We start from the raw sequence: 10,849 nt of genomic DNA on the forward strand, positions 1-10,849 counted from the left end.
ATCGTCTCGGGCTTAACAACCAGAGCGAAGGTGTCGGTGAAGTCCACACCGGCGCGTTGCCGGAAACCACGAAGAACCCAACGCGCCTTGTAGCATCAAGAGTGCCGTCGGGACGAAGCATGTGTTTGAAGATCCACTTCCCGGTGGTCACGTTTGCGTGCCGGGAACGGGGAACAAGCTGCCAAGTCCGGTTCCGCTGCAAAGCATCGAACTCCTCCTGCATGGCGGCCATCCAAAGAGGGTCGCAGAGAGCGGCCCGAACCGAGGATGGCAGCGGGGAGGGAGCGGACGTCGAGGCGGTGCAGACGTAGTCATCCACATAGCGCGAGCTCGGGCGGAAGACACCAGTGCGCGAGCGTGTGACGGGCCCGGCCATCGGAGCAGCTGCGGGTGGCGGCGAGGCCGTGGCATCCACGGCGTCCACGGGAGAGGCGGGCCGAGTTGAGGTCGAGGTCGCGGCGTCGGGAGAACCAGGCGACGACGGGGCAGCGATCGCGCCAGCAGGCGACCGAGGTGGACTCGGTGAGGGACCAAGGCGGGGTCGAAGCCGTGCCAGGAGAGGCCGCGCTAGGGGAGGCCGCACCAGGAGGGGCCGACCTAGCAGGCGGCCCAACATGCGGCCCAACATGCATTGCGGGGATTGGGGCGACGTCGACACGGCTCCAGGCGACGAGGGCGTCGAGCCGTAGGAGGGAGCCACGGATGGCCCCGATCCGGAGGAGGGCGCCGCAGGCGGGGGTGCCGGAGCACCCAAGGCCGGCAGCGGGCGGCGGCGCTGAGGAGAACCCGCCGCGGGAGGGGAAGACGGCGCCACCTATTCCTATGCAAAGGGAAACACAAGCTCATCAAAATACACATGTCGTGAGGTGATGATACGGTGTGACACGGGGTCATAACAGCGATAACCCTTAGTGTTGGCCGGGTAACCAAGGAAGACACATGGAACGGAACGAGGAGCGAGTTTATGAGAAGTGGTGGCGGTGGTGTTGAGGTAACAACGACAACCGAAAATACGGAGACCATCGCAGGAGAGAGGAGTGCCATATAAGAGATGGTGAGGTGCATAGTTCCAGCGCGGACGGCATGGCCGGAGGTTAAGGAGGAGTGTGGCGGTGGCGAGGGCATCTGGCCAAAACCGAGAGGGCATGTAGGCATGGAAAAGAAGGGTACGCACACACTCATTGAGGGTGTGTAGGATGCGCTCGGCACGGCCATTCTGCTGGGAGGTGTATGGACACGTGAGATGAAACACGGTGCCGTGGGAGGAAAGAAGATGGCAGATGGTGAGATTGTCAAATTCTTTCCCGTTGTCGGTCTGAAGTGCGAGTATGGGTAGCCCAAGCTGTGTGGAGACATAACCATAGAATGCAATGAGAGTGGTGGCAACATCGGATTTCCTACGAAGAGGAAATGTCCAAACAAAGTGAGAGTAATCATCCAGTATAACAAGATAGTAAAGATAACCAGAATTACTAGGTACTGGAGATGTCCATACATCGCTATGAATTAACTCAAAAGGAAAGGAAGCAACTGTGGAAGAGGAACTAAAAGGAAGGCGAACTTGGTTGCCTAACCGGCAGGCTTCATAGGAGTGAGCGCCCGTTTTATTACATGAAAAAGAAAATCCTCTCATTATTTGACGAAGTGAAGAAGTGCTAGGATGCCCAAGACGAGCATGCCAAAGATCGGCGCTGGCGGAAAAAGCTCAAGGACCACCCGGAGATGACGGCGACTGAACTGGGTAGAGGTCGCCAGGACTTTCATAGCGGTGAAGAATCATCCTGGTGCGAGCGTCCTTAACAGAAAATCCAACTTCGTCAAATTCCACAGTTACAAAATAATCACGAGAAAGATTACGAACGGAAACTAAGTTCTGAATGAGATGAGGAGAAACAATGACATTATTAAGAGAGAGAGGTCTAGAGTTAGAGGGAAAGGGTGCAGAACTGACATGAGAGATGGGAAGACCAACACCGTTGCCGATGATGATGCGGGAGGGAGTGGAAGTGGGATGGACGTAGGAGAGGTTACCCGGGTGAGCGGACATATGGGCGGTGGCACCGGAGACCATAATCCAATCGCCGCCGCCACCAGAGTAGGGTGGCAATTGCTGCAACGCCGCTAGAAGGGTCGGGTCGTAGTAGGGGGCGCCATACACTCCGTAGGAGGGCGCGACAGGAGGGGCGGGAGCACAGCCGTGGGCACCGAGAGGCGTGGCCAGGAGCACCTGATGCGTGCTCGGGCGGGGGCCGAGGATGCCCGGGGCGGGGGGCCGCGGCACCGGCATACTGTATGTGTGCACGACCCACGTCCAGGTATTGTAGCCTCCGGCCCAGGGTGGCTGGGGCTGCTGCTGGGGAGGTTGACCACCGCTGCCGCCACCTTTCCCTCCGCCCTGGCGTTGACCACCGCGACCGCAGCGACGGTTTCCACCGTTCCCACCGTTGCGCGGTGGTTGGGGCGGCTGCGGCACCGGCTGCGGACGGCCGGAGGACGTGGCGCCGAGGATGGTGTAGAGGCGCCGGTGGAGAGGCCGGCGGCGAGAGCGGTGTGGACGGGACGGGTGCAGAGGTGCTTCATCCTCCGCTCCTCAAGACAAAGATAGGCCACCGCCCGCTCGTAAGTAGGGTTGGCCATGAGGGTGAGGTTGGAGGCGGCGTTGCCGAAGTCCTCGTTGAGGCCGGCGGTGAGCGTCGAGAGGAGAAGCTCGTCGCCCACCTTGAACCCTACGTCGTTGAGATCGTCAGAGAGGGTCTTGAGCCGGAAACAGAAGGCGTTGATGGTGGAGTTGTTCTGATGACACCCAAAAATTCCTGCTGCAAAAAAACAATATGTTGAAGCTTGTTGTCGGTGAAGAGGCCACTGATCTTGGTCCACACCGTGTAAGCATCATCCCCATCGCGAATGACGGTGTGGAAGATGTCCGAAGAGACGATGAGGAAGAACCACTGGATGAGGGCGGTGTCAATGGCGAGCCAATTGGCGTCGTGGGCGCCGGCGAAGAAATTGGCGAGACCGTCCACATGATCACAAAGGTTGTACTCATGGAAGATGAGATTGAAGTAGATTTTCCAGGCGTAGTAGTTTGCGGAGGCCTCGGAGAGGATGATGGGGACGTGATCGGAGAGGTGGATGTTGCGGATGTTGGCGGCTTGGGGGTCATCGGGTTCGGACCCGTAGGAGGAATCGAATGGGTTGCTAGGGGGTGCGCTGGAGGAGGAGGAAGTCCCGAGGGCCGACATGCCCACCCTACTTCGCCGATGAGGTCGAGCTCGTGTGCACTGATACGTCTCCAACGTATCTATAATTTTTGATTGTTCCATGCTATTATATTACCTCTTTTGGATGTTTATGGGTTTATTTTATACATTTATATCATTTTTGGGACTAACCTACTAGCCGGAGGCCCAGCCCATATTGCTGTTTTTTTGCCTATTTTAGTATTTCAAAGAAAAGGAATATCAACCGGAGTCCAAATGGAATGAAACCTTCGGGAGCGTGATTTTTGGAACGAACGTGATCTGGAGAGCTTGGAGTGCAAGTCAAGAAGCTCCCGAGGACCCCACGAGATAGGGGGCACGCCCCCCTGTCTCGTGGGCCCCTCGGGCGTCCACCGACGTACTTCTTCCTCCTATATATACCTACGTACCCCGAAAACATCCAGGGGCACCATGAAACACAATTTCCACCGCCTTAACCTTCTGTATCCACGAGGTCCCATCTTGGAGCCTTCGCCGGCACTCTGTCGGAGGGGGAATCGACCACGGAGGACTTCTACATCAACATCCTTGCCCCTCCTATGAGTTGTGAGTAGTTTACCACAGACCTACGGGTCCATAGTTATTAGCTAGATGGCTTCTTCTCTATTTTTGAATCTCAATACAATGTTCTCCCCCTCTCTTGTGGAGATCTAATCGATGTAATCCCTTTTTGCGGTGTGTTTGTCGAGATCCGATGAATTGTGGGTTTATGATCAAGTTTATCTATGAATAATATTTGATTCTTCTCTGAATTCTTTTATGTACGATTGAGTTATCTTTGCAAGTCTCTTCGAATTATCAGTTTGGTTTGGCCTACTATATTGATCTTTCTTGCCATGGGAGAAGTGCTTAGCTTTGGGTTCAATCTTGCGGTGTTCTTACCCAGTGACAGAAAGGGTTGCAAGACACGTATTGTATTGTTGCCATCGAGGATAACAAGACGGGGTTTATATCATATTGCATGAGTTTATCCCTCTACATCATGTCATATTGCTTAATGTGTTACTCTGTTCTTATGAACTTAATACTCTAGATGCAGGCAGGAGTCGGTCGATATGTGGAGTAATAGTAGTAGATGCAGGCAGGAGTCGATCTACTTGTTATGGACGTGATGCCTATATACAAGATCATGCCTAGATAATCTCATAACTATGTGCTTTTCTATAAATTGCTCGACAGTAATTTGTTCACCCACCATAATACTTATGATATCTTGAGAGAAGCCTCTAGTGAAACCTATGGCCCCTGGGTCTATCTCTTATCATATTTGCTTTCAATCTACTTTTATTTGCATCTTTACTTTTTGCATCTATATTATAAAATACCAAAAATATATTTATCTTATCATACTATCTCTATCAGATCTCACTTTCGCAAGTGGCCGTGAAGGGATTGACAACCCCTTTATTGCATTGGTTGCGAGTTCTCAGTTTGTTTGTGTAGGTGCGTGGGACTTTTGAGGAGCCTCCTACTAGATTGATACATTGGTTCTCAAAACTGAGGGAAATACTTACGCTACACTTACTGCATCACCCTCTCCTCTTCGGGGAAAACCAACGCTAGCTCAAGACGTAGCAAGAAGGATTTCTGGCGCCATTGCCGGGGAGGTCTTCGCTCAAGTCAAGACATACCAAGTACCCATCACAAACCCATCTCCCTCGCATTTACATTATTTGTCATTTGCCTCTCGTTTTCCTCTCCCCCACTTCACCATTGCCGTTTTATTCGCCATCTATTTCCCAATCTCCTCCTCTCTTTTTCGCTCGCTTTCTTCTGCCTTGCTTTTGTTTGCCGCTATGTCTGAAATTGGGGAGATTATCGTCGATATGGACAATAATGATAACACAGAAAATCCCGAGGCTCCGGCTGATGAACCCCCTATTCTGCATACTAAAAAGTTTCGAATTGGTAGTGGTAACATTATTGGCAAAGGTGTTATTCAAGATTTCTTTACTTCTGCCGGTGATTTACCTTCCATGGGTTGTTCTATTCTTCATAAAACTAGTAGTCTTGCGGATGCTATCGCTATGCTTGTAGTTGAACTTGAGAGACAATTTATGCATATGCATCCCTGCATACAAAGAATTTTCCTAGAATTTTCTAATATTGAGCATTCTTCTGTTAAGCGCGTTGTTACTATCTTTTTGGCTCATGAGTTTAGATTTATCATAAGAGAGGCCAAATAAATCTTTGCGCACTATAAGGTGGACGCCGGTCGTCCTCCCATAGAAGCGATCCTCTATGATCAAGAGGAATTTAGACGTTTTCAATCTTGTGACTATGTCGCTTTTAATGAAAACCTTAGAAAAAAGGTTCCTACCAAAGTCTTGATTGATTGCATTAACGAACTCAATAATGATTTTGCTCTTCGAAACAATGAGCTAGGATACTCTCTTGAGTATAGGCTCACAAGATTTTGCCAAAAGAATGCTTTTAGTGATGAAATAGTTGTGCACTATGAAGGGCCGAAGGAGGAACCCATTCCTCTTGTGATTGATTTTGGGGACCTTTGTCCTACCAAATTTAGCACTTTGATTACTTTTGCTTGCCTCAAAGAAAACTTGCTGCCGAACGTAGAGAATATGAGATGAGCTTTCAAGATCTATCTTATTATTATGGCACTACTTAGATCTATCTTCGCTTTTATGCCTAGCTAGGGGCGTTAAACGATAGCGCTAGTTGGGAGGCAACCCAATTTTATTTATGTTCATTGTTTTTATTCCTGTTTAGTGTTAAATTTTGTTTCTACTTTCTGTTTAGATGTGTTTTTATCTTTTATTTAGTGTTTGTGCCAAGTAGAACCTATAGGATAAATTATGATGATAGTTGATTTGATTCTGCTGAAAAACAGAAACTTTGCGCTCACGAGAAAAAATTCAATAAATCACAGAAACGTGATTTTGTATTGATTCTTTTTTCTGATGATCAATACACAAATTTTCCAGTACGTCCTATTTTGGTAGGATTTTTAGAGTTCCAGAAGTTTGCGTTAGTTACAGATTGCTACAGACTGTTCTGTTTTTGACAGATTCTGTTTTTCGTGTGTTGTTTGCTTATTTCAGTGCATCTATGGCTAGTAAATTAGTTTATAAACCATACGGAAGTTGGAATACAGTAGGTTTAACACCAAAATAAATAAAGAATGAGTTCATTGCAGTACCTTATGTGGTGGTTTTGTTTTCTTTCACTAACGGAGCTTATAAGATTTCCTGTTGAGTTTTGTGTTGTGAAGTTTTCAAGTTTTGGGTAAAGCTTTTATGGACTATGGAATAAAGGGTGGCAAGATCCTAATCTTGGGGATGCCCAAGGCACCCCAAGATATTCAATAATATCCAAAAGCCTAAGCTTGGGGATGCCCCGGGAAGGCACCCCCTCTTTCGTCTTCGTCCATTGGTAACTTTACTTGGAGCTATATTTTTATTCGCCACATGATATGTGTTTTGCTTGGAGCGTCGTGTATTATATTAGTCTGTGATTTTTAGTCTACCACAATCATCCTTGTTGTACACAACATTTTGGAGAAGCCTATTTTGTTAGAATTTTCTAGAATACTCTATGTGCTTCGCTTATATCTTTTGAGCTTGATAGTTTTTGCTCTAGTGCTTCACTTATATCTTTTAGAGCATGGTGGTGGCTTGATTTTATAGAAATTGCTAGTCTCTCATGCTTCACTTATATTATTTTGAGAGTCTCTTAGAACAGCATGGTATTTGCTATGGTTACAAAGTTGGTCCTAGAATGATGAGCATCCAAGTTGGGTATAATAAAAATTATCATAGAAAAAGAATTGGATGCTATGATCAACTTGATGCTTGATAATTGTTTTGAGATATAAAGGTAGTAATGTTAGGGTCATGCTAGTGGGTAATTATGAAATTGAGAAATAATTTTGTTGAAGTTGGCAAGTCCCGTAGCATGCAGGTATGGTAAAAGTTGTGTGACAAATTTGTTGCATGAGGTCCTCTTTTGAGTGTCTTCCTTATGAGTGGCGGTCGGGGACGAGCGATGGAATTTTTCCTACCAATCTATCCCTCTTGGGGCATGCGTAGTAGTACTTTGCTTCGAGGGCGAAGTATACTTTTGCAATAAGTATATGAGTTCTTTTTTGACTAATGCGAGTCCATGGACATATGCACACCTATCCTTTTACTTTGCTAGCCTTTATTATTACCGTGCAACTCTCGTCGGTATTGAACCCTTTATTTACCTTCCTCAAAGCAGCCACCATACCTACCTATTATGGCATTTCCATAGCCATTCTGAGATATATTGCCATGCAACTTTCCACCATTCCGTTTATTATGACATGTTTCATCATTGTCATATTGCTCTTTGCATGATCATGTAGTTGACATCGTATTTGTGGCAAAGCCACCTTCATAATCTTCATACATGTCGCTCTTGATTCATTGCATATCCCGGTACACCGCCGGAGGCATTCATATAGAGTCATATCTTGTTCTAGCTTTGAGTTGTAATTCTTGAGTTGTAAATCCATATAAGTATGATGATTTTCATTATTAGAGCATTGTCCTAGTGAGGAAAGGATGATGAGGACTATGATTCCCCCACAAGTCAGGATGAGGCTTCGGACTTTATAAAAATAAAAGAGGCCAAAGATGCCCACCAAAAAGGAAAAAAGAGAAAAAGAGAAAGAAAAAAAGAAGAAGAAGAAAGAAAAAAAAGGGAAAAAAGAGAGAAAAGGAGAGAAGGGACAATTGCTACTACCTCTTTTTCCACACTTGTGCTTCAAAATAGCACCATGATCTTCATGATAGAGAGTCTCATATGTTGTCACTTTCATATACTAGTGGGAATTTTTCATTATAGAACTTGGCTTGTATATTCCAATGATGGGCTTCCTCAAAGTGCCCTAGGTCTTCGTGAGCAAGCAAGTTGGATGCATACCCACTTAGTTTCTTTTGTTGAGCTTTCATATATTTATAGCTCTAGTGCATCCGTTGCATGGCAATCCCTACTCACTCACATTGATATCTATTAATGGGCATCTCCATACAGCCCGTTAATATGCCTAGTTGATGTGAGACTATCTTCTCCCTTTTTGTGCTCACAACCACCATATACCACCACAGTGCTATGTCCATGGCTTGCGCTCATGTATTGCGTAAGAGTTGAAAAGGCTGAAGCACGTTAAAAAGTATGAACCAATTGCTCAGCTCATCATCGGGGTTGTGCATGATGGGAGTATTTTGTGTAATGAAAATGAAGCATGGCCTAACTATATGATTTTGTAGGGATAAGCTTTCTTTGGCTATGTTATTTTGATAGGACATGATTATTTGTTAGTATGCTTTGCAGCATTACTATTTTTATGTTTTATAAGCTTTTATTTTGAATCATTTGGATCTGAACATTCATGCCACAATAAAGAAAATTACATTGAGAATTATGCTAGGTAGCATTCCACATCAAAAATTTCTTTTTTATCATTTACCTACTCGAGGACGAGCAAGAATTAAGCTTGGGGATGCTTGATACGTCTCCAACGTAGCTATAATTTTTGATTGTTCCATGCTATTGTATTACCTCTTTTGGATGTTTATGGGCATTATTTTATACATTTATATCATTTTTGGGACTAACCTACTAACCAGAGGCCCAGCCCATATAGCTTTTTTTTGCCTATTTCAGTATTTCGAAGAAAAGGAATATCAAACGGAGTCCAAACGGAATGAAACCTTCGGGAGCGTGATTTTTGGAACGAACGTGATCCGAAGAGCTTGGAGTGCAAGTCAAGAAGCTCCCGAGAACCCCACGAGATAGGGGGCCGCGCCCTCCCCCACTGTAGGGCGCGCCCCCCTGTCTCGTGGGCCCCTCGGGCATCCACCGACATACTTCTTCCTCCTATATATACCTACATACCCCTAAAACATCCAGGGGCACCACTAAACACAATTTCCACCGCCGTAAACTTCTCTATCCGCGAGATCCCATCTTGGAGCCTTCGCCGGCACTCTGCCGGAGGGGGAATCGACCACGGAGGACTTCTACATCAACATCCTTGCCCCTCCTATGAGTTGTGAGTAGTTTACCACAGACCTACGGGTCCATAGTTATTAGCTAGATGGCTTCTTCTCTATTTTTGGATCTCAATACAATGTTCTCCCCCTCTCTTGTAGAGATCTAATCGATGTAATCCCTTTTTGCGGTGTGTTTGTCGAGATCCGATGAATTGTGGGTTTATGATCAAGTTTATCTATGAATAATATTTGATTCTTCTCTGAATTCTTTTATGTATGATTGAGTTATCTTTGCAAGTCTCTTCGAATTATCAGTTCTGTTTGGCCTACTAGATTGATCTTTCTTGCCATGGGAGAAGTGCTTAGCTTTGGGTTCAATCTTGCGGTGTTCTTACCCAGTGACAGAAAGGGTTGCAATACACGTATTGTATTGTTGCCATCGAGGATAACAGGATGGGGTTTATATCATATTACATGAGTTTATCCCTCTACATCATGTCATCTTGCTTAATGTGTTGCTCTGGTCTAATGAACTTAATACTCTAGATGCAGGCAGGAGTCGGTCGATGTGTGGAGTAATAGTAGTAGATGCAGGCAGGAGTCGGTCTACTTGTTATGGACGTGATGCCTATATACATGATCATGCCTAGATAGTCTCATAACTATGCGCTTTTCTATCAATTGCTCGACAGTAATTTGTTCACCCACTGTAATACTTATGCTATCTTGAGAGAAGCCTCTAGTGAAACCTATGGCCCCCGGGTCTATCTCTTATCATATTTGCTTTCAATCTACTTTTATTTGCATCTTTACTTTTTGCATCTATATTATAAAATACCAAAAATATATTTATCTTATCATACTGTCTCTATCAGATCTCACTTTCGCAAGTGGCCGTGAAGGGATTGACAACCCCTTTATTGCGTTGGCTGTGAGTTCTCAGTTTGTTAGTGTAGGTGCGTGGGACTTTTGAGGAGACACCTACTGGATTGATACCTTGGTCCTCAAAACTGATGGAAATACTTGCGCTACTCTTGTTGCATCACCCTCTCCTCTTCGGGGAAAACCAACGCTAGCTCAAGACGTAGCACGCACCACCCTCACCGATGAGCAGCTTGCCCTCCCCCAATACGCTGCCGACAACCATGCAGCTTGGGTGGCGTACTTCGAGCGTCATCAGGAGTAGAGGCTGGCGTCCACCAACGGGGCGCCGGTGGTGGGCGGCCCGAAGAACAGCGAGGGGCGCCGCGTCTAGTGGGGCGTCCCCGGCTACACGCTCGAGGCACGTGTTGGCGCACCTTGAGGGCGGCAATGAACCGCCGCTGGCATACCCTCCCCCGGCCACCCTGGCCCACCGCCGACGCACCGGGCAATGGATGCCCAGGAGGTTCGGCTCCTCCTCGTCTTCCTCCTCGCACTCCTCCTCACAATATTCTTCCCACTCCTCCGACTCTCCGGCGCTGCTCGGCATCAAGGCCGAGCCCGCGGCGGAGACGCCGCTCGGCCGGAGCACTCGCGGCGTAGGCACCCTCATCAACGAGGGCGGCCGGGGCGCCTCCTTGTCGGCTCCTCCGCACTTCATCAAGCGAAAGACAGAGTCGGGGCTCC

This window comes from Triticum aestivum, chromosome 6B, assembly GCF_018294505.1.
Source record: "Triticum aestivum cultivar Chinese Spring chromosome 6B, IWGSC CS RefSeq v2.1, whole genome shotgun sequence".
In the NCBI taxonomy this organism is placed as follows: domain Eukaryota; kingdom Viridiplantae; phylum Streptophyta; class Magnoliopsida; order Poales; family Poaceae; genus Triticum; species Triticum aestivum.